General features: G+C 43.4%; 1 protein-coding gene across 1 annotated transcript in view; it reads right to left on the bottom strand.

Moving 5' to 3' along the window:
• The window catches only part of ZNRF3 (zinc and ring finger 3), a 101,400-nt gene extending 87,617 nt beyond the window's left edge, over positions 1-13,783 (bottom strand). Inside the window, exon 1 of the mRNA XM_062590100.1 lies at positions 13,654-13,783. The gene's annotated coding sequence lies outside the window, so the exon portion shown is untranslated. The remainder of the gene's footprint in view (positions 1-13,653) is intronic.
• Positions 13,784-15,569: the final 1,786 nt, after the last annotated feature.

A 15,569-nucleotide genomic window follows, 5' to 3' on the forward strand; every position in this document is an offset into this window, starting at 1 on the left:
GTGCGTGAGTTTATAGAAGTCCATCTAACACCTGAACATTTCAAACAATTTTAAACAGGGCAGGAAATGAGCGAGAAAAATCTAGGTTTTCTACACCCAAACACCCACTCCTCTCCTCCTTTTATCATGGGATATCACCTCCCAGACACCCTAACAGTATTTGGGCCTTTTCAGTAGCTTTCCCTTTGGTCTTGATGACTTCAGGCAAGACTGTTCAGCAGGAGGAAGAACCAGCAAACACTTGAACAAGTACAAAGAGACATCTGTCACAAAACATCAACGATGCTGCTTGGACAGATGACCACGCATAGAGGAAGTGAGCTCTTTAAGGAGTTCTCATTTGCAAAAGATGTGTCAGCATTACCAGAGTTACTGACACAAAACCAGGTTTTATGCTCCCAAAGCCCTTTCCAAGTACAAAAACGTAAGTAACAAAATAAACACTAGAAAAAGCAATGCAATGGTTTCAGGCTGACATTTGACTTTACAGCTAGAGAAGGGTAAGAGTGCACGTAACATTCTCACTTCTTAGCTTGTGGATGGCAGCTCTGCACAGTAGCTCAATGTTCTTCAAGCAGTCATAGTGCAACAGTTGGTGCAATAACCCATAAGAAAGGCTGTGAAGTGGAGCCAGTTGTTCAGTTCACAGAAGTGTTCATGGCAGATACCAGGCCTGGAAAACTGATCTTAAACTAGCAACAGTGAAGTCAGATAGCTGAAGATATTGCCCTCCAAAGCCAAAAATCAAAAAGGTTTTTAACTTGAAGCTTGATCTTTGTATTGGATACTGATAGCTATTAATTTTGCAGTGAGGTGTAAAACACCCCTCTCCCTTCCCTTCCACCTACCCTGCTTTTAACATAAATTTTAGTATTGGGTAGTTTGAAGTGGGAAGAGACAGGGTGGGGGGGGGAAATACTTCAAAACCCCTCAAAGAATTTATTTTGAAAGAAACTCTACTCACAGCCTTGAAGAGGCATACCAGTTTTCAAAATACAACACATTTTCTATTGCCCTTAAGATGTTTGAAAGTTTAACTTAAGGTTGCAGTGAAGTTTGAGCCACAGGTTTGGTGCTGTTCATTCCTAAGAGACAGAAGCTTAGAACCAATTCTTAGTGAGTGGTTTTGCTGATACAAGTATGCTTTAAGTTGCACAAACATCCCAAAACATTAAGAAGTTACTGAGTCTAGACTCAAAGCAACTTGCAAATTTTTCATGAATTATAATCTTCCCCTTCCAAATAAAAGGAAAAACCCACCCTAGGGCATATTTTGTTTTCTCAGGAAGATGCTGCAGAGCTAGTTAAAAAGTCCACATGTATCTCACATGCCTTGCAGCTTGTTTCTTTACATTTCTATAATTCTTTTGTACTGGCAATAGTACCATATCTTGATGGGGGGGGAGAGAGAGGAGGAGAGGGAAATTTAGTAAAGTTCAGCCTCAGATCAGTAGGACCAGCCTTCTATTACAACTCTACCCAAAACAAAGTTGTCGATCTTTGGGGAAATCCTTCCCAGAGACAGAAGTATTTAATAGTTTCATACTTCAAGAATTTCCCTCCTTCACAAGGATGCTGTAGGGTATGAGGGAGAAGGAAGACAATCTACACTAATTGGAAGGAGGAAATGGAATAAAATGAAGCCACAATCATACCTTCCAACTCTAAAAGCAAGCACTCACATTGTGCTGCAGCAGCCACACAGTTCCTGCAAAGACTTCACATTGGCATTAGCAGAATGCCTACAGTTTGTATTGACTTCCTGGAGATACAACACTGTTTTAATTTCTACATATGTCTTCCCTCAAAATTAGCCATGAGAAAGCGATTTTTAGATACTGTGGGCAGAATTCTGTTTGCTTTAGGAGAAGTAGTACTAAGATATCTGTCTAGTTTTATATATTCATAAAGCTCTGTTCATTTAGAAATTTACTGCTACATTAAGTTACATATCCTTTCTCCCCTCTACAGAATTCTGATAAATTTACTAGCAAACTAATTTAACAGCGTAAGAATGTGTGTGACAACACAGAATTCATCACTGTGTAAACTATTTGGATGAAATAGACATACATGCAGTGTGGATGATCAAGTATGCTTCTCCTGCAGTTGCTTCCTGACACTACTTAGTTATGCAGGCAATGACATAATTGATTTCACTTGCTGAACTAGAATAGGCTGTAGCAGCAAGGTAATACACCTATAGCAGGAATGTCAAAGCTCAAATGTTTTAATACATGGCCTACAGTAGAAAAGTTACTATCACTCAAAGATAGAATATTCTAAGTGAAGCTATTCAAATTAATACATGAAAATCTGCTACTTGAGTAACTGAATTCCAGATAAGCCTATCCGAAGAGGCTAGTTAGGAGATACAGTAGATCATCACAAAGTGAAACAAGCTGCACTTTAGAACAAAAGCCAAGCTCAGTAAGATAGCATGCAGAAATTGGCCTCTACTGTTGACATTCACATGGAAAAGTTCCCAGAAAAAAAGGTGAGTTTTGCTGTCTCAGTTGACCATGATGATATTTTCTCTGGGACCAGGCAGTTCACATGAGATCCAACACAGACAGCTGAGAGGATAAAACTGTGAAAAGAAGTGGCAGAGAAAAGAGGAAACTGGAAGTTTACAATCAAATCTAGTCTGAACACACTTTCATACAACATACACTTCCTACTGGGGCACCACCAAGGCAAAGATTCACATCACAACCAGGCCTTTCCAGGATACCAAAACTAGTAGAACTAAAGTGGTAAAGAAAAACACATTTCTGTTTTTGAAAGGAAATAGGGTCCTAGCTCTCAGTCCAACCGCTGGCCACACGAGTAGTAGATGACAGACACTGTCTCTGACTCCAAGGCCAAGCTGCTGGGGCAAGGGAAAAAAAAAAAAAAAAAAAAGAAAAAAGAAACCCACACACAGGGAAGATGAAGAGATTTGGCTGGTACCTGGCCAATCAGAGATCTTTAAGATTCTTGCCTGAGACTGATGAGAGTTTCATATAAGTCAAGTCATCCAAGTAGAATTTTTCATTTTAATATATCGGCAAATTCCAATGAAAATTTTTCCATAATTTCTGACCAGCTCCCACTGAGAGCCTAACCTCAAGTTTTCAGTTCCTCTTTAAACTATAAACCATGATTATAGTCTGATTTAAGAGAAACTTTCTCTGAGAAATCTGAGAGACACTTCTGCCTTTTCCCAGGAGAAAGGGCCTGCTGCAGAGCTCATAACAGTCTGCCGAACACAAGACCCAGGTCCCATCCCACATGAGCTCAAGTACCAGAGTTTCCAGAGAAAACATAAGTTTTCAAAACAGCTACATTTTGCTTAACTTTCATTTCACTCTTTTCTACAATATAGGTATCTTCAGTGCAGCTCAAACAAGGAGCTAAGATTTATTAGCCAGACTAATCCAACACCACAGAAACTAGAAGGGAAATCAAGTGGCTCCTGCCCCGCAGAAACAGTGTTTTAGCAACATAAAACCACTCAGTTGACTGCAAATCCAAGAAGACCTGAGAGCAAACAGAGGGAAAAAGTCTGTTGTGTGAGAATCAACTTCTGCTCCAGTTAAAAAGAATACATATTGGAGTGATCTGAAGCTGCCTATAAATATTTGAGAACATCAAAGCTGGTCCTGTTAAATTAAAAATGCTGTCACACAGATAGGAACTAGCCTCTAGCACTGCCAGCTTCAACATGTGAGCCTCTGATCTGAGAGGCAGAGGCTCCGCTCCTCAAGAAATTGTATTCACCATGAGGAGAAAAAAAGTGAACCAGCAGTTGAGTTTAATAAAGACATTAAATATCTTTGAGTAAGTTAATTAGATCTTAACTCTTTCAGGATATTACCACAGACCTTTTACTAACAAGAATAGTTTCCTTTAATTTTTTTCACCATTGCATGTCTCTAGATTCCCACGACACCAATATCCAAGCCTCCAACACAAATACTGAAACAAACTTTAAAAACATTTTGTTGGATTAGTCTTGGTATAACTTTAATTATACTGCATACATCACACTCACATATGCATACTGGTTGGCTGTTATACATCAGAGGCCTATATTTAATACTAAAGTGGCCTGAAATTTTAAAAGCCTTCTGTGTCTTCCCACTGGCTGACTGAAGATAACAAAAGGGGGAGAAGAGAGACCAGACCACTTTGACTTCTGTTATTTGAGGAGACGCAGCTCCCAGAGGCAACAGCACATACACAAAAGGTATACTGTTGAGAAATCCTGATCTGCCACAACCACCCTGCATTTCTACTATGGAAAAATCTCTGCAAATTCCAAGTACCAAAACTTAAAGGTTAGCATTGAAAGTTATAACTGCAGTGATGGAGGAGCAGCTCTGGCAATGCAACTTTCTCAAGTAAAGCAATGAGAGACAAATGAGATCATACTTGATAATTTTTTGCATTACCTACTTTGTAATGTCTTTTCCTCAGACAGTTCTGGGATACAAGAGATACTATCTTTCAAAGAGGCAAAATGGTGCCAGACACAGATCAGGGGGCACCTTGCCTCCAAGCACCAGGAGGTTTCCAGCCCTTGGCTCCCACAAGCCCCACGCTCAGCAGCTCTGCCCAGCTGCTGCTCCACAGGCTCCCTGCTCCGCTCCCAGCCTCATGGCATGCCATCCTGGGAGCTGGCTGGCTCAGCACCCGGAGCCAGCCAGCTCCCCTTTATCCGCAAAGGGCAAGGTGGTACTTGCTCTAAAGGACTCCTGAATTAATAACAAACAGATGAGAGACAGTATATTGGACCCTTGTAAAACAAAACACCGCAGTGTGAACCAACATACCTTCTTGTTATCACACACATTGCGAGCATCAGACTTGCTTAGAAGAAATCTCCAGCTGCCAAGAGAGAGGCAGTAACAGTTACACTAAATATGCCATCCATATCTCCAAAGGCAGCATGGAGTGGCACACTGGAGCACAGCAGGGATAGATAAGCATGCACAACTGGCACCACGCACATGTATGTGTTTGTGCACACATGTGTGCAAATATATCTATATTTATGTTTTAGCTACAAGATACAGATTTTATTATTTATGCAAAACCTATCAGGGCTCAACTGTGACTGACACTATTCGGCCAAGCCCATGCTACAAGGAAAACCTGCAAGTCCTCAAGGGCACTCTTCGCAGAAAAGGAATCTCAGCCTGGGAGATAGAGTCTTTACCAACAACCAAGTTCCAGGAGAATTGATGCATCAGTGTATAAAGTGGAACAGAATATTTTCCACAATTCCAAAACAAACAGACAGTCTCCAGCCCTGCACTTATCTTAACCTGTCAAATTGGACTGTTTAAGGCTGGAAGCTTTCAGTTCCAAAGGTGATTTCACTCTAAAGTGTGGTTAGAGTCTCCTACATTTGGAAAGGGGCAGGGGGGAGGGAAGGAGAGAAACAGAGGAGGAAAAGAATTTTCCTCAGCCACACTTGATCCACTTTCTTTTTTTTGAAGCAGATCAGCATCAAAAAGCTCAAACTAGGAAGCCAGATCCTGACACAAACTGCACAAACTAGGGTCTTTCCTGGATTAAATGCGGTTTTTCAAACACAATTCAAAAGCATTTGAACGTTGCTTACTAAGCACATGCAATAAATTCAGTAGGAGGCACATACTTGCAACATGTATGTCTATACAACTAATTAAACAGTTGTACTCAAACCATGACTGCAGTCTCTAAAACATGCCCCTTAGTCCCTTGTCAGGCAAGTCATCTCCTTACTAATTCTTCAGGTTGTTTTACTACTGAACACAATACAAGGTGATAAAACAGCTTAAGTGCAAAAAAAAAAAAACAAACAACAAAAAAAAAAAAACAAAAAAAAAAACCAAACACCCAAAAAGCTAAAGACAGCCAACAGCTTCAGAAAACAAGAAGCTGTTGTCACAGAGTGACATAGGTCTGGAAAGTCTACAGAGTCTCCATATTTAAAGGTATACTTGTGTCTGGAACATAACAGACACCTAATCAGCCTTTTTAAACTGGCTTTTCGTTTTAATGCCAAGTGCAACAGAAGTCTTTTAAAGCAGCATGAAAAGAAAAAAAATGAATAAAGCAATTCATCACTGAAGAGGACACCCTAGCCCACCAGCAATCTATCTCCCTGAGCACTAATATTCACTCCTAACATAAGCATAGCTCCACCAAGGGGATAAGCGCATTGAAGTGCAATTTGCTAGTCTCTACTGGGAATCCAAGAGAACATACTTCTCTGGTCATCTCAGGTTCAAGTGCCAAGTAGTCAAAAAACACAGAAAGTCTGATTTTTTGTTTTATTCTTCTGTTACAGTTGTTACAACTTCAAAGCATGTTTTTAAGAAATTTTTTTTTTTTTGTTTGACAGTCTCCTTTACTGTGAAGAACTCCACAGTTCCCTTCAAGTTAGGAACCATGAGAAGCAAGGCCAAGCATTCAACATACATTCTATTTTCTTATGTAGGCACCACAAACTCTGGTCTGGTCACAATTGAATACAAACGTGCAGATACCCGAAAGAGATAGTTTGAGCTAATATTTAACACTTCCTAATTTGAGTACTTTTAATGTACTCTGAGTGTATTTGCATTAATACATGTACCACTTGTGTAACTGGGTAAAAACCTCACAGAACATACAGAAGATTACTGCCTCCAGATCTTAAGATCTTACCTTTCCTTAACCAATAAGATGCTGGCCTCTCAAAAGTATTCACACAAAAAAAAAAAAAAAAAAAAAAAAAAAAAAAAAGCTATGTTTATGAAAGCTATTTTGGGCCAGGAGGGCCTCACTTTGAAATCCCAAAACAAAGTCTAGATGACTGTAATAAAAAAGGAGCATTTTCAAATGCACACTACACCGCAAGATGATACAAACTGGAAGAAAATTACTATGTATGCTAATCAATGGTTTTACACAACTACTCCAGACTTTCCTATAAGATCTGCCTGCAGCAAAGCTGCCTGCATTTCTTTCTTACCAAGTTATGCCAAAACAAATCATGATCTCTTGAAAGGCTCCAGGTGAGCGATGAGGAAGAGTCCTTCACTAGGCAAAGCAATTAAAGCAAAGTTACCCTGTCCCATAATCATGTCCACTAGCAGCATGCACAGAAGAGCACATGCCAGCTCTACCCACAGGTCATAGCTGGCCACAAGCATTGATAACACTGTGACCAAGCACACTGTAATTACATTTAAACCATCATACTCACATAGATCCAGTCTCAACATAAATACATATAAATGAAAAAAGTTCTCCAAATGGTTCCATGTCTAACAATTTTTGACTCAGATTTTTCTTATTTCCACCTCTCAAACAAGCAATTTGAGTACACGAAGGAAGAAGTAGTCAGCATCCTGCCAACAAGGGAAAGGATTTCAACAGTACAAAAGCTAAATGTCTGTGTAGAGCTTGAACTAAACTTATGAACTATGCTGAAAACTTACCTGAACTTCCTCAAACTATTTTTCCTACTTCCTTCCCCATCTTTACTTAGCAGAGAACAGAAATTGTACTGCTTAGAGGCTAAGTACAAGACCCAGTGCTATAAGCTTCCCATTTCAACTGTTTTATTCTGATTTCTCTAAAAATATCAGATTACTTTTTTCCCCCTCTTTCTAATGAAACTTTTTCTTCATGTTTATACTGTGCCTCCCACCTTCTTAGGTGACTGTCTCACCCAGAAGAGCTGACAAGGCTCCGGTAAAAGCATTCTAGCATTGCCACAGCTGTCAGCAAATACTACGTATACTAGAACTGCTGATTTCAGAGGAAGCTCATCACTGGATTTAGTACATTACCTTTTGGACAGCCTTCTCCCTGTAGTAATGGCTAGACACATTTATTATACCTTAGACTCGTTTAGAAACAGTTTTCACTGGTACCCTTATTCTCCTAAGGCTTTATATATTAGTCTAAAGCTTAAAAGTTCAAAGTTGTTAACTAGGTAAACACAGTTTATCAGCCTCTGATAATTCGGGGGGGGGGGGAGGAATGCATTAACTGTTTTCATTAGGTGTTTTTCTCCATTACCATGCAAAATATTTCAAAGATGACAAGCTATCCAACAGAAGGAGGGATGATGATCTGCATGCAGAAGGATTAAGCAGCCAAGCAGCTCTTTTCACTACAGTCTCCAAGATCCCCCTTACTTCCCCTTACAGTGTTGCAGTACAACTCAAGAGGAAATCATAATATAGAATTATCAAAGTAGAGCACAATATCTGTGAGCAGACATGATACTATCAGGCAGCTATCACAGAAGAAGCTATCAAGTCTTTTCACCACCATTCTAAGAGACAGCTTGGATACCACAATATTGAAGAAAAAAAGGAACCTTAATTACAATAGTGCATTAAGAAGCTGATGAGAAAAGCCAGCCTCTTGTACACTAAGCAGCAGTGCTGTAACTGGGCTGAGGCTCACACTGTGAGCCAGTGAGGACACAACTGTGCAGAAGGATGAACAACTGATGCAAAATACTTCGATGGGTTATCTCCAGCTCTGTCCATGTACCACCCGGCACCACAACACTTGAACTGTTTGGAACAAATGGATAGAGGGATGGAAACAGCCAGATTAGTCTGGAACCAAGCACACTACCATGCAACCATACGTCTTAACAGCAAACTGCTGTTGCATTACTCACTGTAAAAGCTAAGTGTCTTAACTGTGCATGTCCTTATCTCAAAAATCTCTCATTTCAAATGTGAGTTACAATTCCTCTATCATCTTAGCCATCTCCTGAAGTGGACCCAGGACCTGTAACCACCCATATTGTTCACATGGATTATGCCTTCCTCTCACAGCAGGCAGAACTGGAGAGTAGTGAGAGAGTCTAGGACTCTAGCCCTGACAGCTGCCAAGCAACTCTCGGCACAGGCAACCTCCACTCTTCTACCAGAGACTGGTGAAGGACGAGCGCCAATCGAGCTCGCATTAGGCATGGCAAACAGCAGTAACTAGCAGAGCACCTTGCTGTCAGAAGGACGTGCAATTCTAATCTTTCATTCACCTATCAAATGACTCCAGTATCCAAGAAGGATGATGAGCCCTGCCAACTCATAGAAGCCACCAGTTCAGGCCTTAAAACCTGCACTTATGTTCTAAAGAAATAAGATGTGCAATTAAACATTGTAAAATATTTTGCTGTTCCATACATGTAGCAAGGCTGTAGTATGGCAGAGTCTTGTTCCTACCAGCTGGACACTCAAGTCTCAGTACAATGGTAACTAGAAAATAAAAGAAAAATAGAAGCTCAGATTATACAGGGTTTCTGATCCACAAACCAGTAAATCAGTAACTACAGAAATTACTCACTGCTCTGACTGAATAAAAACAATTATACATCTGATACTGCTCTAACCAGAAAGGAGAAATCTTAAAAAAAAAAAAAAAAAAAAAAAAAAAAAAAAAAAAAAAAGGAAAAAGAAAGAAAAGAAAGAAAAGGAAACAACAAGAACTGTGGAAACCCCGAGACATCTTTTTTTTTTTTTTTTTTTTTTTTTTTTAAGACAACAGCAATTATAGTCCCTTCTATTCATGACTCAGCCTTCTTAACAGAAGAAGGCCAGCTCCTTAACATTAGACAAGACTTCTGAACAGGGATGGGACTCGGTCTCGTCAGAAGCAGCTCCAGAGGAGAGGCTCTGTAGTAGGGCAATGTTTGGATTCAGCAGCTGGAAAGGGACACCTCAAAGATAACCTCTTATTTGCCCCAGTGTTTACCAAATCAGAATATCCATTCATAATGCTGAAGATCAAGATCGGAGAGGACAACATCCATAACCCAGTCCAGCTTCTCACGTAATACAGACCAGACACATTCCACATCTCCTCTTGTCTTTAGGACACAATAGAGACAATTAATACCAAATAGCCTTTCCCCAACACTCCTCTCGGCCTTCCTGGCACATCAGCTCTGCATCTGCTGTGAAGGAACTGCCACATCCCAAGGCATGCTCAGCACTGGACATTCTACTCCGAGGACAAAATGACACTGCAAACCCAAGATCCCAAAACTGATACTAGAAACTGAGTTTTACCAGAAAAACATACTATCCCTGATGTCTTCAGGACCACTACTGTAAGCCAGAGCTTTACAGTTAAGGTACAGGAACTAACATAAAAGCAATCACAGGTGTCTTCATATTCTAACACGATAACTAACAAAGAAAACATCCAACAAGGTGGTGACTCAAAGCCACAAATAATTCCACTTCCTTAATCTGAACCACCTTCAGGCACTCAACTCAAGCAAGAAACTTAGCCTGCCTGTTCACCCCAAAAAACGTTAAGAAAATTTTGATTTTCTCTATTCTCAAAGAACAAACATTGCCTTGACTCAGCCTCCTCTGATCATTGCCAAACATCCATGTGTATGCAGTTATTTCAAGTCACTGATTTCAACCCTGGTGAAAAAATACTTCCGAATATGAAACCTACCTGACAGAAGTTTATAGCATTTAGACATTTGTGTTTTGAGAAAACAAAGGAAGCATTCAAGGTTATTCAAGCGAAAAGGGGGGTGTGAGGGAAACAGAAGGAACACGAACACACAAATGTGTGCACAAACACTATTTTGTGGTACAATTCAAAGCCTCTCCATCTGCTGCAAGAGGAAGATTGGCAGTGGTATCGCTGCAAGGAACTGCAGTGCAAGGAGTTGAGAAGTGCCCAACTTTCATTTTCTTCCTCAAGCTTAAAGATCTGAGTTATAATTTTTCTCCCCATCTCTACCTTTTGAGTACCAGAAAAAGAAATGCATCTGGAGATTATCGTGTAAGCTAGGTATTTTACTTGTGTTTGATGGCTACATAAAGTACATTATTCTCCTGCTGGGGCTTCCAAATAGAAACAGACCAATCAAAAACCAAACTCATATCACATGAGGAAAACAGTGTAAAAGTGTGTGTGCATGTGTCATGCCAATTTTTGACATGCCAGATTTTTTAATGCAATCTAAAGTAGACATTAAGTTCAATCTTCTTTTTCCCCACACTTCACCTGACCAGAATCACTACTACAACTTTATAAGAAACAGCCATCTGTGCTCTACCTCTTAGCTATCAGGCAAAAATACCAACTGAAACAGTTTTGCAAAATGCAAATAGAATTAAGACAGGTGATCCTTTGAGTAAAAGGGCCACAATGATGCTTATTATCATAGCAGCATATGTCTGTGGTCACAGAGCATACAGTCCGACATGGAAATATATCTGAGCCTTTGGTTCAAGTGTTAGGAGTCCCAACCACAAGGGGTTCACAGTTATAATTTGTTTTAAAGCAACCTATTATTCTAGAGCTTTTCAATAAAGTCTTATTTTCACAATGACTCTTTAATCAGAAATTCTCAATTTACAGTCTCAGCCATACTAATGCCAGGATATCGCGTCAAGAAGCACCATGGTGTACAGGCAGACTGGGATACTCTGTGGCAGTTAGACCTTTGAACAATTTGAGGACCACCTGACACAGTAAGTGAGGGATGAGCTTGTTGAATGCACACTATGGCCACATTAAAGACAGCACATGAACATCTCAGCTCTCTGAAAAGTTATTCTAGTAGACACCTGACCCTAAGAAGACTCAGTCACAACAGTACGAGAAACAGTATCATAGCATACGACTACTAGATAGGAACCTGACCAATAATCTCTCATTTGAGAATGAACATATGATCGATCAAAAGCTAGAAGCGCATCATTTCTTAACTTTTTGTTCAGAGACTTTCAACACCAATGAGTGATTGCCACTACTAACAAAGGCCTTTGCATAGTCTCAAAACCACACTTTTTGATTCATCCTTTAATATGTGCCTGATTTTCAAGAATTCCTATGTCAGTGTAACGACAAATGCATTTTAATTTCTGAAGAGCTGTGTACACTAACAAGAAAGTCAGGGCTAAGAACAGCTTGCTTACCTGACTGATGTGCCACTAGCTAACATTCAACAGGTTTTTAGTATCGTTAGCCACATTATGCATTTCTAAATCTGAAAAGGAGCTTTAAATAATGATCCAAAATGGCAGGTTTGTATAAGGTTAGTTTCAAAAATATACAGCCTATGCTAAAAATAGAGATAAGATAACATTGTGAAAATGCTTACAAATTTAGCCTAACAAATGCATTTTCAGGAGGAGATGAAGGATGTACAATTCAGACAAGATATCCTACATGTAAACTAAAACATTGATGGGGAGGATGTGGCCAGTAGTATTCAATCTAACCATTTTGGAGCAATGCCTGCCATATTTTATTCAAAAAAAAAAAAAAACACACAAACATACTCCAGCTCAGGAAAGAATGTTTCATTTAAGCATAAACTGAGGCTATTATTCAGTATATGCACAAATTAACAAGCAAAACAGTTCTGACAGATAAAAGATTACAAAAGGTTTGCCATATTATAGTGAAAGCCAGATTATCTTTCCTATTTTGGGGAGCTGTCATTTTAAGTTTAAAGGAAGCAGATAGTTGATGTTATAAATAAGAGACAAATCTAGTAAATGAAGTTTGTAGGCCTTCAAGTTCTCACATATCAAATCTCAGTCTTAAGAAGAATCTGGTTTTTATCCACTTTCACTTAAAATCACAAGAACACAACAACGTCAGTAAGTGGCCTCTGTTCTATTCTTAACACTTGCACCTGGCTCAAAGTAAAATTTTAGATTCTCTTATTTTCCCCAAAGATTTAGTGTTGAGTCTTACACAGTGTTTGATAACATACAAAAAGGTTATCAAATGTCAATGCCCATTTCAGCCCTTACTATCATCTTTTTTTAAAAAGCATCAAAAAAATTCATCGCTCTACCCCTCTTTTTTTTTTTTTTTTTGAGGAAAGGATAAAAACCCTGTTAAGCAACTTGTCCTCCCAGCTCCTCCACTTACAAGAGAACTTCTACAAGTTCTCCCTGGGACATGCTTTTAAAATAAAAAGCACTAGAAAGGCATGAGTATTCTTTCTTGTACAAGGTAAGAAAATAGTTATTTTGGCAGTCATGTAACTGTGTTTTTTGAGTTTTACCTCACTGTTGTTTTTTCTTTTTTTAAAGACTCACGCAGCATATACACATATGTATGTACATACACACAGAACTCGAGCAAACAAACTCCATAGCTGTTAGCGAGAAATAACGACAACTACTGGCAATTGCTAACAGCCAGACTTATTAAAACGCCATTTAAGTCATTTTCCTTACGTAGGCAAGGGGGCAAGAGAGCGAGCCATTACGAATGCCCGCAGAGGAGGGACGAGCACGGCGAGCTCCACGCCCGAGGAGCGGCGCTCGGAGCCGCGCGGACACCCGCGCCCCAGCCGGGCGCAGCAGCAGGCTTTGAGCGGCGAGAGCGCCCGGGCCCGCGCCAGGGCCGGGGCGGCGGGACCCCGCGAGCGGGACGCGCGGGGGAGCCAAGGCGCGGCGCGCGCCGCCCCGCGCCGAGATCCCGCGGGGGCCGCGCCTGACAGCGGCGGCTCCGCGGGCGCGGCGGCTCCGCGCGGGGCCTTTGTGCGCGCGGGCGGCGCGGGCTCCCCCCCACCCCGCCGCGCGGCGCACGTGGGGCGGCGGCGGCGCGGGCCGCTTTGTGCCGCCAGGTGCCGGCGCCGCGGAGCCATCTTGGCCGGCGCCCGCGGCCGGCGCTCACCTGCACGATCTCGCCCTCGGCGCTCAGCGTGGCGCCCGCGCGGGAGAAGCGGCCCTGCAGCCCCGTGGTGTAGGTGGTGTAGTCGCCGCTGGGGCTGGACTCGAAGAGCACCACCTCCACGAACGCCGTCTCCTTGCCCAGCGCCGCGCCCGGCGCCGCGGCCAGCGCCAGCACCAGCAGCGGCAGCACGGCCGGCCCCGCACCGGCCCCGCGCCGCCTCATCGCGCGGCGAGAGGGAGCGGCGCCCCGCCGCCGCCGCACATCGCTCCCGAGCGGCTCCAGCTCCGGGGCCGGGCACCGCCGCGCCTCAGCGCCCCATGGCAGCAGCAGCCGCCGCGCCACCCGCACTCCCGTCCCTCGCCGCGCGCCCCGCCCCCGCGCCGCTCCCCTTTCATGTGCTCCACGTGACCGCCGCCGAGAGGTAGCCCCGCCCCCGCGTCGCTCCCTTTCATGTGCTCCACGTGACCGTCGCCGAGAGGTAGCCCCGCCCCCGCGGGTTAGCCCGGCCCCGCGCCGCTCCCCTTTCAAGTCCTCCACGTGACCGCCGCCGCCGCGGGGTAGCCATACCCCCGCCAGTTAGCCACGCCCCCTAGCTCCGCACCACCCCCCACGCCGCTCCTCTTTCATGTGCTCCACGTGACGGCCCCCGCCAGTTAGCCACGCCCCCACTCTACGCCCCGCCCCCTCGCGCGGCTCCTCTTTCATGTGCTCCATGTGATGGCCGCGGCGAGGTTAGCCCCGCCCCCGAGCTGCGTCCCGCCCCCACGCTGTGCCCCGCCCCAGGCTACACCCCGCCCCATCGCGCGACACTCTCCCCCTCCGCCCCGCGCGCGCGACGCCCCGCCCCACCACCCGCCCCGGGGCCCGGCCGAGGCCTGGGGGCCGCTGGCGTTTGGCGTGGCAGCGGTGCGGGAGGAGGCCTGCGGGCAGCCGGGAGCGGGAGTGGGGCTGTTATCGCCCGGCTTCGCGGCGGTGGGGCAGCTCCTGCGCAGAGGTGCCTTGAGCCGTCGGGAGCAGAGTCTTGGTGAACAAAGGTGCTGAAGAGACCGACTTTCTCTGGGCAGGAGCTGCTCCTCCGTGGCCTGTGCATGGCATTATCCTAACCCCTGCCATTTACACCAGGATGCCGGGGCTCAACAGGTTTCGTGTCTGTGTGGAGCAGGAATGACTGATCGGGTCCTTGAGCGCAGCCCCGTGCACTTACTGATGTCAGAGGAGCCTACGTACCCAAGGGCTCTTTGGCTCGTCTGTTAATGGGGGTCCGCGAAACCTCCATGAATGATGTGGAATAGGTGAATGGGCAATGAGTTTTGTCTCAATCTACTGAATGGCAGCCAATGATACAATTTTTCTTAACAAGTATGCACAGCTAAGCTGTGGAGCTCACCAACACAAGATATCATGCTCATGAACACAAGATCTATGCTAGAAGACTGATGCCAGATCTCTTGATGGTTATGAGGCACAATGTTAAGAAGCAAACTCCAGCCAGGGGGAATCCCTGTTCCCTATCCCACTGACAGAAGGGACATTACCAGGGAAAAAATGATTACAAAACACCTGCTCTTTCCCTAAATATCCTTGTTACTATTGAAGGCAAAATAGTAGGATCCTTAATGTGACACAGGGAGCAAGATTAGCTTAAGAAATCAGTGAGTCAGAAGGGTCAGGGAGGGATTACAGGAACATGTATTGTGGGTTTCTATCACAAGCCGCAAAATACCCCACAAACTTAAAACTAGTACAGTGAATCAAAGGCCACAGAAACTATTGCATAAAAAGACAGCTGGAGAGGGCATCACTGTGGTGCTTTAGCCTGCTAACAGCAAAGAATTCTGCCTGGTGTGCAAAATTAGATCAGGTTAACACATGGAACTTTTAGATTGCTATAGATACATTTCAGGATATTTTCAGAC

The sequence above is a fragment of the Rhea pennata genome, chromosome 17 (genome assembly GCF_028389875.1).
Source record: "Rhea pennata isolate bPtePen1 chromosome 17, bPtePen1.pri, whole genome shotgun sequence".
Classification (NCBI taxonomy): domain Eukaryota; kingdom Metazoa; phylum Chordata; class Aves; order Rheiformes; family Rheidae; genus Rhea; species Rhea pennata.